Genomic DNA, 11,703 nt, shown 5'->3' with positions numbered 1-11,703 from the left:
TTTCTCTTAGTCCCAACAACTTAGAGAAAATGTGAAAACAACATCTTGTATGAAGGACCCAAGAATTAGAATGTAATGATTTTTTAGACAAAATAGTGTAAATACCTGCCGAGGTAGGCTTAATCTTGCTACCCTTAATATCCTACAGGTACTTGGGGTAGCTTCTCTTCCAATGCCCCTTGTCTTGGCTGTAGAAATACGTTGCATCCTTTAGATCTGAGGCAGGGGGAGCAGACTTGGTTTTTCTTTTGGATCCACTACTAGAAGACCCGTCATGAGACTGTCCCTTCCATGTTTTCTTTGAGGGAGCTTTCCTCTTTTTCCCCTTTTGTTGTCCAATAGCCAGGTCTGGAGTAGCAGCAACAGGAGTGGATTCAACACCTTTTCCCTTCAATCCACTTTCAGTGGTTTTCAGAAAACCTTGAAGTTTACTTAATGTAACTTCCTATTTGCTTAGATGATAAGTCATCTTGAACTGATCATATCAAGAATGCAATGAGTGCAAGACTATGTCAATATCCAACTCCTCATCAAAGTTCACATTCAACGTGAGTAAATGATCCACATATCTTTGCATGCGTTGCAGGTGGGTCGTGACAAACTCTCCATCCTTCATATTAGTGGTTATGAGTGTCCTGACTATCTCATACCTTTCTTGACGTTCACTTTGATGGAACTTCTCTATCAAGTCCTGGCATATCTCGTAAGGCCAATAGTCCTTATAGAACCCTTATAGCCCAGGAGTCATAGTCACCACCATAATGCAAGACACTTTGGTAGCATCCTTGCATTGGGGCCTATACTAGCCATTTCTTCAGGAGTAGCTTTTGTTTCATCCATCTCGTTCAGCTGTTTATCGAGGATGTATTCCTTGTGCTCGTAACGCAAGGCCATTCAGATGTTTCAGATCCAATGATTGAAATTGGAACCATCGAATGTGACCCTCGCACAAATGTTCAAAGGTTTGAGGAGTTGTTGTTGGAGGAGCCAAAAGCATTGTTTGAGGTTGACATTTACAAAAGAAGAAAGACAAGTTTTGATTAGATGGGAAATACTTAATATAACACCCAAATAAAATATTAAGGCTAGGACCCAACATAGTAATTCACAATTCAGAAAATGGATGCAGTAATCCAATTGTAAATTATTTGAAGGTAGGTAAATAACGATTTACTAATTCCACCATGAAAATGAAATTTTAAATGAATTTGGTTTTGAATGAAATGAAATTCCTAGATATTTTGAGATTCATTGAACTATTCAATCGCATGTTTAATCTCAATTATGCCCTTCAAGTTTGTGACTGGGATACCAAGGATCAAAAACAAGGTGTGAATAACCATGTAAATTAGCTTGGTACTCTCGATGTCATTTACCACCTAATCAATGTGTCGGTTATACACATACGCTCCATTAATCAATGATAATTTACGAGCTACCCATTTCCATCCTTTGTTAGTCCAAGTTAGTGTTGGATTAGATGTCTAAGCCCATAACTATTATTGGTATGTATTCGACCCGAGAGTAGCATGGTCCATTTGGGTTGCACTTCACCGGAACAATTTATATATATAGTCTTTTGAGGATAGTATGTTTATGATTTATATTAATATATTATAAGTTCTAATATATTAATATGAAATCATATTATTTAATTAGTATTGATCAAGAATTAATTTAGAATTAATTTAGTGATCAAAAGGAACTAATTAAATATGGACTCTTGTATATATATGGAATGGGCCAAGTTCATTTAGGTTGGGCTAAGCTTGCATGGATAGTCCATGAAGTTTTAACCCATGGATCCTATGGAAATGAAATGTCATGGGTATTAGGGTTTACGTGAATGTAACCCTAATCCTCCATACTATATAAAGAGGTCTTTGACATATGAAATGGCACTAGTGTGTGAGTAAACAAGAGCAGGTCAATTTCTAGTGTGCTTACTATTCTCTCAAGTTTTCCAAGGTGTTTTTGGTTATTTGTGATTCTAATTGAGGCTTCCACACTATTGGGACTGAGCTCTTAAAGTTCAAGACTTCAAGCTACATAAAAAGGTATGTTATCTAACTAGGCTTTTGTAGTATAGTTGCTTCATATTATGCTAGTTAGGATAAAACCTTGGAATATTGAATATTTGCATGTATAATAGAGAAAACATACATCCAAGGTTTATAGGGTTGCATGTACACCATAGGAGTGTTAGAATGCTCAAAACCCATCAGTTAGTGTGCTGATTAACCACACACGCTCCACTAACGACTTGGCAAAGTGCAATGTGCAATTTCATGGATTAGCATCAAATTCACATTTTCCTAAAGTAACTAAGATTGAGAATTTATAAAAACATTTAGTTACTTCATATTTGTCATTATACTTATTAATGAGAGATTAATGTCTTATCCTACCCGTTCGGCTAACGTCCCTTCACTAGTTAAGGTGCGTTGGGTAAGAATGGATACCCAATGGTGGTCATTTTATAGGGCACTTCCTTAAGCACCCCTTATAGACCAACTTCATGAATGATGCATACTGACGGTAAGACTGAATTTTCTTATACATATATATATATATATATATATATATATATATATATATATATATATATATATATATATATATATATATAATTAAACTTTTAATTTTATAATGGTATAAGGGTGTTTTTTAGAATTTTAAAATACTAGGGTTCTAAAATTTAAGATTTCAAAATTAAACTTTAATTAAGTTTTAAATTCCGAAACCAAAGGGTTATTTTTGAAACTTTTCAAAACTACTAGATCAAATTTTAAATAATTAAAATAATCAAATACTTTTGTCATTATATTAAAATTTGGCGAAATCTCTTAATTTGATAAGGATATAAATTTACCATTCCACAAAATTCAATTTTAGACAGTTAAAATGAATTTGGAAATTAGCCTAATTAAACAAAGATATAAAAATCGAAAAATCAGGGATCTGATAGCCCGACTCATCGAGTTTTTGTAATGACCTCGTCCAGTAGGCTCAACTTCTCGAGTCCCTTGTGGAACTCGTTGAGTCTGATGAACAGATTGATGAATCTATTCCCTCATCTTTTGGACAATTCATACATTCATCATATTCAACTGAAAAACATCCTAGGATTTGATACCACTGATGGGTTATGAGCACAACTACATCCTACATGATCATGCAACCCTAATTGCTTTGGATCCAAGTTTTTCACTAAGAGAACATGGAATTGAATACCAAATCAATAAACCCTAGATCTAGAACACAATTTTCAAAAATCATATAACAAAAGGGTTTTGATGATTACCTTGTAGATCATTGACTCTTGAAAGCTTAGTGCCCTAAAAATTGCACCTCTAGTGGCTCATAAACACCACTAGCAAGAAGATAAGAAGGAGAGATGAGGAAGCTCTTAGAATTTTGGCTAGGGTTCTCTAGATGCAAGAATTGGCCGAAAATCCTAGGCCTAGGGGTTACTTATATAACTGAGGACTGCTAGGGTTTCTGGAGGAAACCCTAATTTCCTGCTTAAGGCTTAAGCAACCCATGAACCTCCCACTATGAAGCCTTGGACAAAATCTATAGGGCCTCCCTATAGGTTTTCGTCCTAATTAAGGAGTCCATCAGCCCATGTAACAACCCAATTTTTCAAAGAAAATTTTCATTTTTAATTAATAAACATAATTGCATAAATCGTGAAATTCCATCATAACTGTTTTCAAATCCATAATTACTAAATCATATTTAAAATTACATGAGTGTCCCAAACGTAGCAATAAAAGAGAGATAGAGTGCACGCCACGCCATCACGCCTTGCCCATGCCTTTGGGCTCGAATGTACCTGAAACAAATCCACAAATGGTAAGGTTGGATGCTTAGTGAGTTCCCCAGAGCACACCCTCACACACACATACATAACATATCCACTAAACAGAACATACAAATCATGCATTCTAGCCACATAGGGAAGCCTTGGAAACCCTCCAAGGTCTTACTCCAGGTGCCATGGGAACCCCATTGGTCTTAGCCCAATGCCTCGGGAACCCCCTGATGTCTTTGACCTAGGATGCCAAGGAAACCCTCAAAGGTCTTACACCTAAGTGCCTCGGGAACCCCCCGAGGTCTTCGACCTAGGATGCCAAGGAAACCCTCCAAGGTCTTACACCTAAGTGCCTCGGGAACCCCCCGAGGTCTTTCTTGCAAGCCGAATCACAAAACATATAAATTCACGGAATGACTAACGCATATATCATAAACACATAATGGGCTGACCTTGGTACCTTAGACCCATTTGCTTGGTGAGGAGACTCACCTCTGTACGATGAATACGAATGTTTTCCTCCTAATAATCTGCAACCACTAGCACTGACCAAAATCAAAATTAACCCAAGATTAGAGTTGATCATGGCCAAACTAAAAACTCAATCCCAAAGTTCTTTCCTATTGGCCCAAGAGTCATCCTTAGCTAATGGGCCCCAAGATCCATGTTCCAAATTTATTAATGGGTCACATGTCCCATCAAGGCTCAATTAAAATACTTTCATCCCAAGACTGATCAATTGGCCCATTAACTCGAATTATGGCCAGGCCCAAAAATGGTTTAAGGCCAAAACAGCTTATGGCCCATAATGCATCCAAGTCCATCAGGGATGCGTACCACCATGGTACGCGCAACGTACCGGGATTCTGCGCATTACACGCTGCGTTCTCCCTGTTACGCCCAGTGTAGGAATAGATTAAGCACTCTTTCCATTAAGTGCTTAATACTAATTGGTTTAACGTTCCAAAATCAGATCTGAGCACATTTTAACGACCTAGGTCATAAAGTTGGAGACTGTATGACCTTGCTTGCTATGAAGGACCGCAAAACCTCACTTATCCTTCTAAGACCTTATGTAAGAGCTCTCAAATCATGCATGGAATCTTAGAACTCACCAAGCTCGTAAAATTATGCACTTAGCATGCTTACAAAACTTAGATCTGGACATCTCAGCCTCTAGAGTTGCTTCACATCGAAGAGAAGGTCTAGATCTCACTAAAGGGGACAAAATGAAAACCCTAACTAGATTTAAAGAACAAGATGGAAAGGTCACAAATTTATACCTCCAGAAGCCTTCCAAGGTGAACTAAATGTAGAAAGTTGAAACTCCAATCCACTCCAAGCTTGCTTAGGATCTACTTCTTCTTAAATGAACTCTACCAAGACCACAAAACCCACTCCTTAGGATCAAACACTCTCTCACAATGATTCTCAGGTGATGAGGGATGAAAATGAGGCCCTAGGGGTGAATAAGGTTGGGTCCCGTGAATAAGGCTCTAGGGTTTTGTTCCTCTGTTGCATACGCCCCACGTACCTTTTACGTACGCCCAGTTCCTTCGCGATCCTTCCATCCTAGTACGTTGAGCGTACCTATACTTATGCCCCGCGTACCCACAGGAGACCATTAGCTAATCAATTCAACTTTGAGGGTTTAAAATTAGTACCTGACTTGGAGTGTTACAACTCTCCCCCACTAGAACTAGACTTCGTCCTTGAAGTCCGTAGCTGAAAACAGATCGGGGTAATGCTCCCGCATCTCCTCCTCCGGCTCCCACGTCCATTCAGAGCCTTTTCGGTGCTTCCATTGCACCTTTACTAACCTCACATCTTTGTTGCGAAGACCCTTCATTTTCCTATCTAGGATGGCAACTGACATTTCGACATAATTCAAGCTACCATGCACCTGAATGTCGTCCAAGGAAACAACTGCGGTCTCGTCAGCAACACACTTCTGAAGCTGAGACACATGGAAGGTGTTGTGAATCTAACTAAGCTCCTATGGTATCTCCAAACGATATGCCACCTTTCCCACTCAGGCTATAATCCTGAATGGCCCTATGAAATGAGGCCCCAACTTTCCCCTCTTACGAAACCTGATAATCCCCTTCCAGGGTGACACCTTCAGCATTACAAAATCTCCCACCTGGAACTCAAGATCCGAGCGCTGTCGGTCATCATAGATTTTCTGACGGCTCTACACGATTTGCAGCCGGTCACGCACCTACTGAATCAATCTGGTGGTCTCGGGTATCACCTCCGTGTTCCCTATGACTCGATGTCCAACCTCGTCCCAACACACCGGGGACTTGCGCCTCCGTCCATATAACATCTCGAATAGAGCTCGGTCGATACTGGCATGATAACTATTATTGTATGAAAACTCGGCCAGTGGGAGGTACGGATCCTAACTCCCTCCAAAATCCAACACACACGCTCGCAACATGTCCTCCAGTGTTTGGATCGTCCTCTCACTCTGCCCATCCGTATGCGGGTGATATGCCGTGCTGAAATGCGGTTGAGTACCTAGTTCCTTGTGGAAAATTTTCCAAAACCTGGATGTAAACCGAACATCCCTATCCGAAACCACCGACACTGGCACCCCGTGCCTAGCCACCACTTCTCGAACATAAATGTCTACCAACTTTTCTGTGGATATACTCTCAAAAATCGGAATGAAATGGGCACTCTTTGTCAGTCTTTCCACGATAACCCATATAGAATCCACACCCCTCATCGTCCTCGGTAGGTTCATAATGAAGTCCATAGTGATATCTTCCCACTTCCACATGGGAATGGGTAACGGTTGGACCTTACGATGAGGCCGATGATGCTCGGCTTTGACCTTCCTGCAGGTTAATCACCGCTCCATGAACCAGGCGAACTCCCGCTTCATGCAGGGCCACTAATAACTTAGTCTCAAGTCCCTATACATTTTCGTTGCACCTGGATGTATAGAGAACTTTGACTTATGTGCCTCCTCTAACAGCTTCTGCCTCACTCCCCTAATACTAGCACCCATACACGGCCACACTGCATCAAAAGACCGCGACTATCCTTAACAAACAAAGGATACTACCCCCGAATCTGCTTTATCTTCCAATTCTCCTTCTTCACTCCCTCGACCTAAGCTCCCTTAATCAAATCCAGTAGAGGAGAAGTCACTATCATCCTCATAAAAACGTTCCCAATCGGGAACCCTGCCGTCTTGCGGCTCAATGTGTCGTCCACCACGTTGGCCTTTCCTGGATGGTATAAAATCTCGCAATCATAATCCCTCAGAACATCCAACCATCTCCTCTGTCGCATATTTAGGTTATGCTGATCCATCAAATACTTTAGACTTTTATGATCAGTATAAATGGTGAACCACACACCATAAAAGTAGTGCCTCCATATCTTGAGGGAAAACACTACCTCTCCCAGCTCCAAGTCATGTGTGGGGTAATTTGCCTCGTGAGGCTTCAACTTCCTTGAGGCGTATGCAATCACGTGCCTCTTCCGCATCAATACCGCACCCAACCCTAAAATTGATGTGTCACAGTACACCACTAAATCATCCAACCCCTCATGTTGCACTAGAGCCGAAGCCTCACATAACCTTCGTCTCAAGGTCTCAAACGCCATCTATTGATCCTCACCCCACCGAAAGGTCACATTCTTCTTGGTCAAGCGGGTCAATGGCACAACGATCTTGGAGAAATGCTGGATAAATCTCCGATAGTAGCCCGCTAAACCCAAGAAGCTATGAATCTCGGAGGAATTTTTTGGTACCTCGCATCGCATCACAGCCTCCACCTTGGCTGGGTCGACTGAAATCCCCCCTTGATTGATAACATGCCCCAAAAACTGAACTTCCCGAAACTAGAAATTACATTTGGTGAACTTCACATAAAGTTTCTCCACCATCAGAGTCTCCAGTACCTCCCTCAAATCCTGCTCGTGCTGCTCCCTGGTCTTAGAGTAGACCAAAATATCATTAATAAAAACAATCACCGACCGGTCCAACATTGGCCTACACACTCTGTTCATGAGGTCCATGAACACTGCTGGGGCATTGATGAGTCCGAACGGCATTACCACAAACTCATAGTGTCTATACCGAGTCCTGAAAGCCGTCTTCGGTATGTCCTGATCTCGAATCCTTATCCGATGATACCCAGACCGAAGATCTATCTTGGAAAACCATGATGCACCCTGAACCTGATCATACAAATTATCGATCCTCGGCAACGCATAACTATTCTTCACTGTCAGTTTGTTCAGCTCCCTATAATTGATGTACATCCTATGCGACCTATCCTTCTTTTTCAAAAAAATGACTGGTGCTCCCCATGGGGAACTGCTCGGACGAATGAACCCATGGTCCAACAGTTCCTGAAGCTGCATAGACAACTCTTGCATCTCTGGTGGTGCCAACTAATATGGTGCCTTTGCTATTGGGGCGACACTCGACACCAAGTCAATACAAAACTCCACCTACCTCCCCTGAGGCACCCCTGGTAATTCTTCGGGGAAAAGGTCCCAAAATTCCTGTACAACAGGCACACTGCCCACATCCGTCGTGGTCTCTACCCTTGTATCCGAGATATAAGCCAGAAATCCCATGCAACCCTGCTGTAAAAACCTCCGAACCCTTGCAGCTTGATATTTGCATATTTAGTCTTATATTAAGCATATATTTTTATCATTTATTAGCTAAATTATTGCATTTCATGGACAAAAGATACTTAAAAGTGTTTGTATTATGTTTTCAGTCCAACGTTGAAGCTTGGAAGCAAAAGGAAGAAGGAGAAGCGGTTTGGAGCTCGGGAATTGAACAAAGAAGAAAAACCACCAAAAATAACAACTACTCGGCGAGTAGGGTCGTCTACTCGGCGAGTCCGAGCAAAGGATCGAGAAGATAATGAAAAGATAAGGACTTCGTGACTTACCGTACATGGGATTTAAGTTATAGACTCGTCGAGTCGGACATGGACTCGCGGAGTCGGGTTGAATCTATATATACAACTTTCCAGATTGTCATTCAACATTCTGGAACCCTTGGGGAGAAGTAAGCTGCGAATCAAATCCAGGAGAGACCTGAAGAACGAAGATACAACCTAGAATTCAATTCCGAAGGAGATTGGAGGCAAATCTACATCATTCTACTTAATCTTTTGTTTTCCATTATGGCTAGACAATTAAAATTCGTTTTTATGCTGTTTATTACCTCAAACATGAGTTAAAACTCTTAAACTTCTGTGTGGGGATACAATATTGATACTATGGATTGATTATTATGGTAGGATTAATTCAATGTTGGTGATTTGTTGATTTTAGCTTGTTAAAGAAACTTATGTGTGGATGATAACTATTTTTCTGTTAATAGGAAGATAATTAGATAGTATGAACATCTTTTAATTATCAACCTCATATGTTATGTGACCACTTTGTCATATGTCTAGGATTAATGAACATGAAAGTAGAATTAATAAGAAAAAATATGTAAATTCATGTGTGAGCTTGTGTGATGACCTTCAACAAGAAGTTAACTAAAGGATGAAATTAGTTAGCTATTACAAGTCTAAATTAACCCGAATAAATAATCTAGTGAATTAAATTAAATCAGACAACTGATCACTGTTTGAGTTAGTTTGTTCTCTAAGGATTAGTGCAGTGAATGTGAATCTAATTAATTGAATCGGTAGCCAAGAGAAGAATTAACCCATTGCACTATTACCATAATATCAACCATAGGATCAATTGAGTTGAACTAAACAGAAGTCCTTCTCATTATTGAATTTAGTTAAATCTTTGCTTTTCTAGTTTTTTTAGTGACAGTAGTAAGTTTCTAGTCTTGTAAAACTAGAGAAAAACCCCTACTTATTAATTAATTTAGATAAAATTAGTTTTTAGTTTTAATTTACCGTTCCTTGTGTTCGATACCCTACTTATTTAGCTTTACCACAATTGATAGGTCCACTGCCTTTGTGTGTTTATTTTATAATTAAAAGTAGGTTTAATACTAGTTGGTATTACACACATCAAGTTTTTGGCGCCGTTGCCGGGGAACGGTTCTAAATTAGCACTAGTTTTTATTTTTATCGATCCTTTGTGTGGGATTTATCTCATACAAAGTTAATTCTCAGGTAATTCAGTAATTAGTATAGGTTTTAATAAATAACCGTTTTATTATTTAATTAGATTTTTTTTTTCTGTTTTTGCCTTGAACTTGCCGAGTGCACTCGTTCCAACTCGGCGAGTCCGTCGCTGTTACAGTTTTAGTTTTTATTTTATTTTTGTTCTTTTTATGCGTTTTTTTATTTTGCTTGCAGTTTTTTCATGACCCTAGGATCTGATACACCTCTGGTCCCTCCTCTAGAAGACCCGGAATCCGCACTTAGGAGGAACAAAGGAAAAGCCGTTGGAGAATCCGTTTCTTCAAAGAACTCGCCACTAAAGAACCTCAAGTCCGTTTTCAGCAAGAAGAGTAGCAAATCAGGAGCATCCAGTGCCTCTTTAGCAATCGAAGATCCGTTTAAAGAAGACACCGAGTATGAGACCGAGGGAGAAGAAAATCTCACTTTCGAGCGCGAATCCGACTTTGAAGACGAGTTAGCTCTCACCATGGCTAACATCGATGAAATCCCCATGGGGGAATGGAAGAAGAGGATGCGTGACGACACCGGATCGGGACTTGTGCAACCCGCAATTCCCACTACTGCTACGTTCGAACTAAAGGGCCACATACTCGCTCAACTTAAGGAGATTCCCTTCTATGGAAAAGACCACGAAGATGCCTACAAGCACTTGGATGAAGTAAATGATGTAGCTAACTACTTCAACGTACCAAATGTGCCACACAAGACTCAACTACTTCGCATGCTCCCAGTCACATTCAAAGGTGCTGCAAAAGACTGGCTCAAGTCACTTCCTCCCGGGTCAGTCACCACATGGGCCAAGATGAAAGAAGAGTTCATAGACCATTTTTGCCTGCCTTCCAAAATAGCCAAGTTAAAGAAAGCCATTGCGAACTTCGAGCAACAACCCGGAGAATCTCTTTATGAGGCGTGGGAAAGGTACAAAGGTCTTCTCAGAAATTGCCCACACCATGACATTAATAGCCAACAAGAAGCTTCCATCTTCTATGATGGAGTCAATGTCACCACAAGGCAATTGCTCGACTCGCAAGGCCCACTCACAAGGAAGCCAACCCCGGAAAATAAATAATTAATTGAAGAATTCTCTAAACATTCTAGAGAATACCACAACCCAAGAAATGAAGTAAGCAGGGGGGTAGTGAACTCGGAAAATGATGGCATAACGGCGATGATGGTTAAGCTCGATAGTTTAGATAGAAGGATGACAAAAATGGATCAAACAATCCATGCTATTCGAGTTGGATGCGAGAATTGTAGTGGGCCTCATCTCATGAAGGATTGTGACTTAGATGCAAATGGATACAAAAAGGAGCAAGTGTTTTATTCAAGCGACGATCGTTACGATGAGAATTGGCGGAAACCAAAGAAGGAATGGATCCCGTATGAAGAATACAAAAAGGGGAAGGAGGAGAAATACAAGCAGAAGGAGAGGGGTTTTTATCAAAAGGAAGAACCAGTTATGGAAAAGAAGGCCGATTTAGAAGAAATGTTCACTAGATTTATAGCCGCGTCCGAGAAAAGGCACACTGATCATGATGCTGCAATACATGAGACTAGAAATATACTTCGGAATCATCAAACATCTATTCTCAACATTGAGAAACAGCTAGGACAACTTGCACAACAAGTGAATGGGAGAAGACCGGGTCAACTTCCAAGTTAAACCGAGAATAATCTGAGAATGGAGAATGTGAGTGTTGTGACCTCCAGCTTTGGAAAAAATTTCACCCCTGCACAGAAGATGTC

General features: G+C 40.4%; 1 non-coding gene across 1 annotated transcript; it reads right to left on the bottom strand.

Moving 5' to 3' along the window:
- Positions 1-10,807: 10,807 nt before the first annotated feature.
- On the bottom strand, positions 10,808-10,914 carry LOC145033206 (small nucleolar RNA R71). Its single transcript, XR_013677442.1, has one exon. It is a non-coding gene; the product is annotated as a small nucleolar RNA R71 (small nucleolar RNA).
- Positions 10,915-11,703: the final 789 nt, after the last annotated feature.

This window comes from Lactuca saligna, chromosome 2 (assembly GCF_052625555.1).
Source record: "Lactuca saligna cultivar CGN05327 chromosome 2, ASM5262555v1, whole genome shotgun sequence".
NCBI classification, from domain to species: Eukaryota; Viridiplantae; Streptophyta; class Magnoliopsida; order Asterales; family Asteraceae; genus Lactuca; species Lactuca saligna.
Note: the sequence above shows the minus strand (reverse complement) of the source record. Positions and strands in the feature narration are given on the sequence as shown.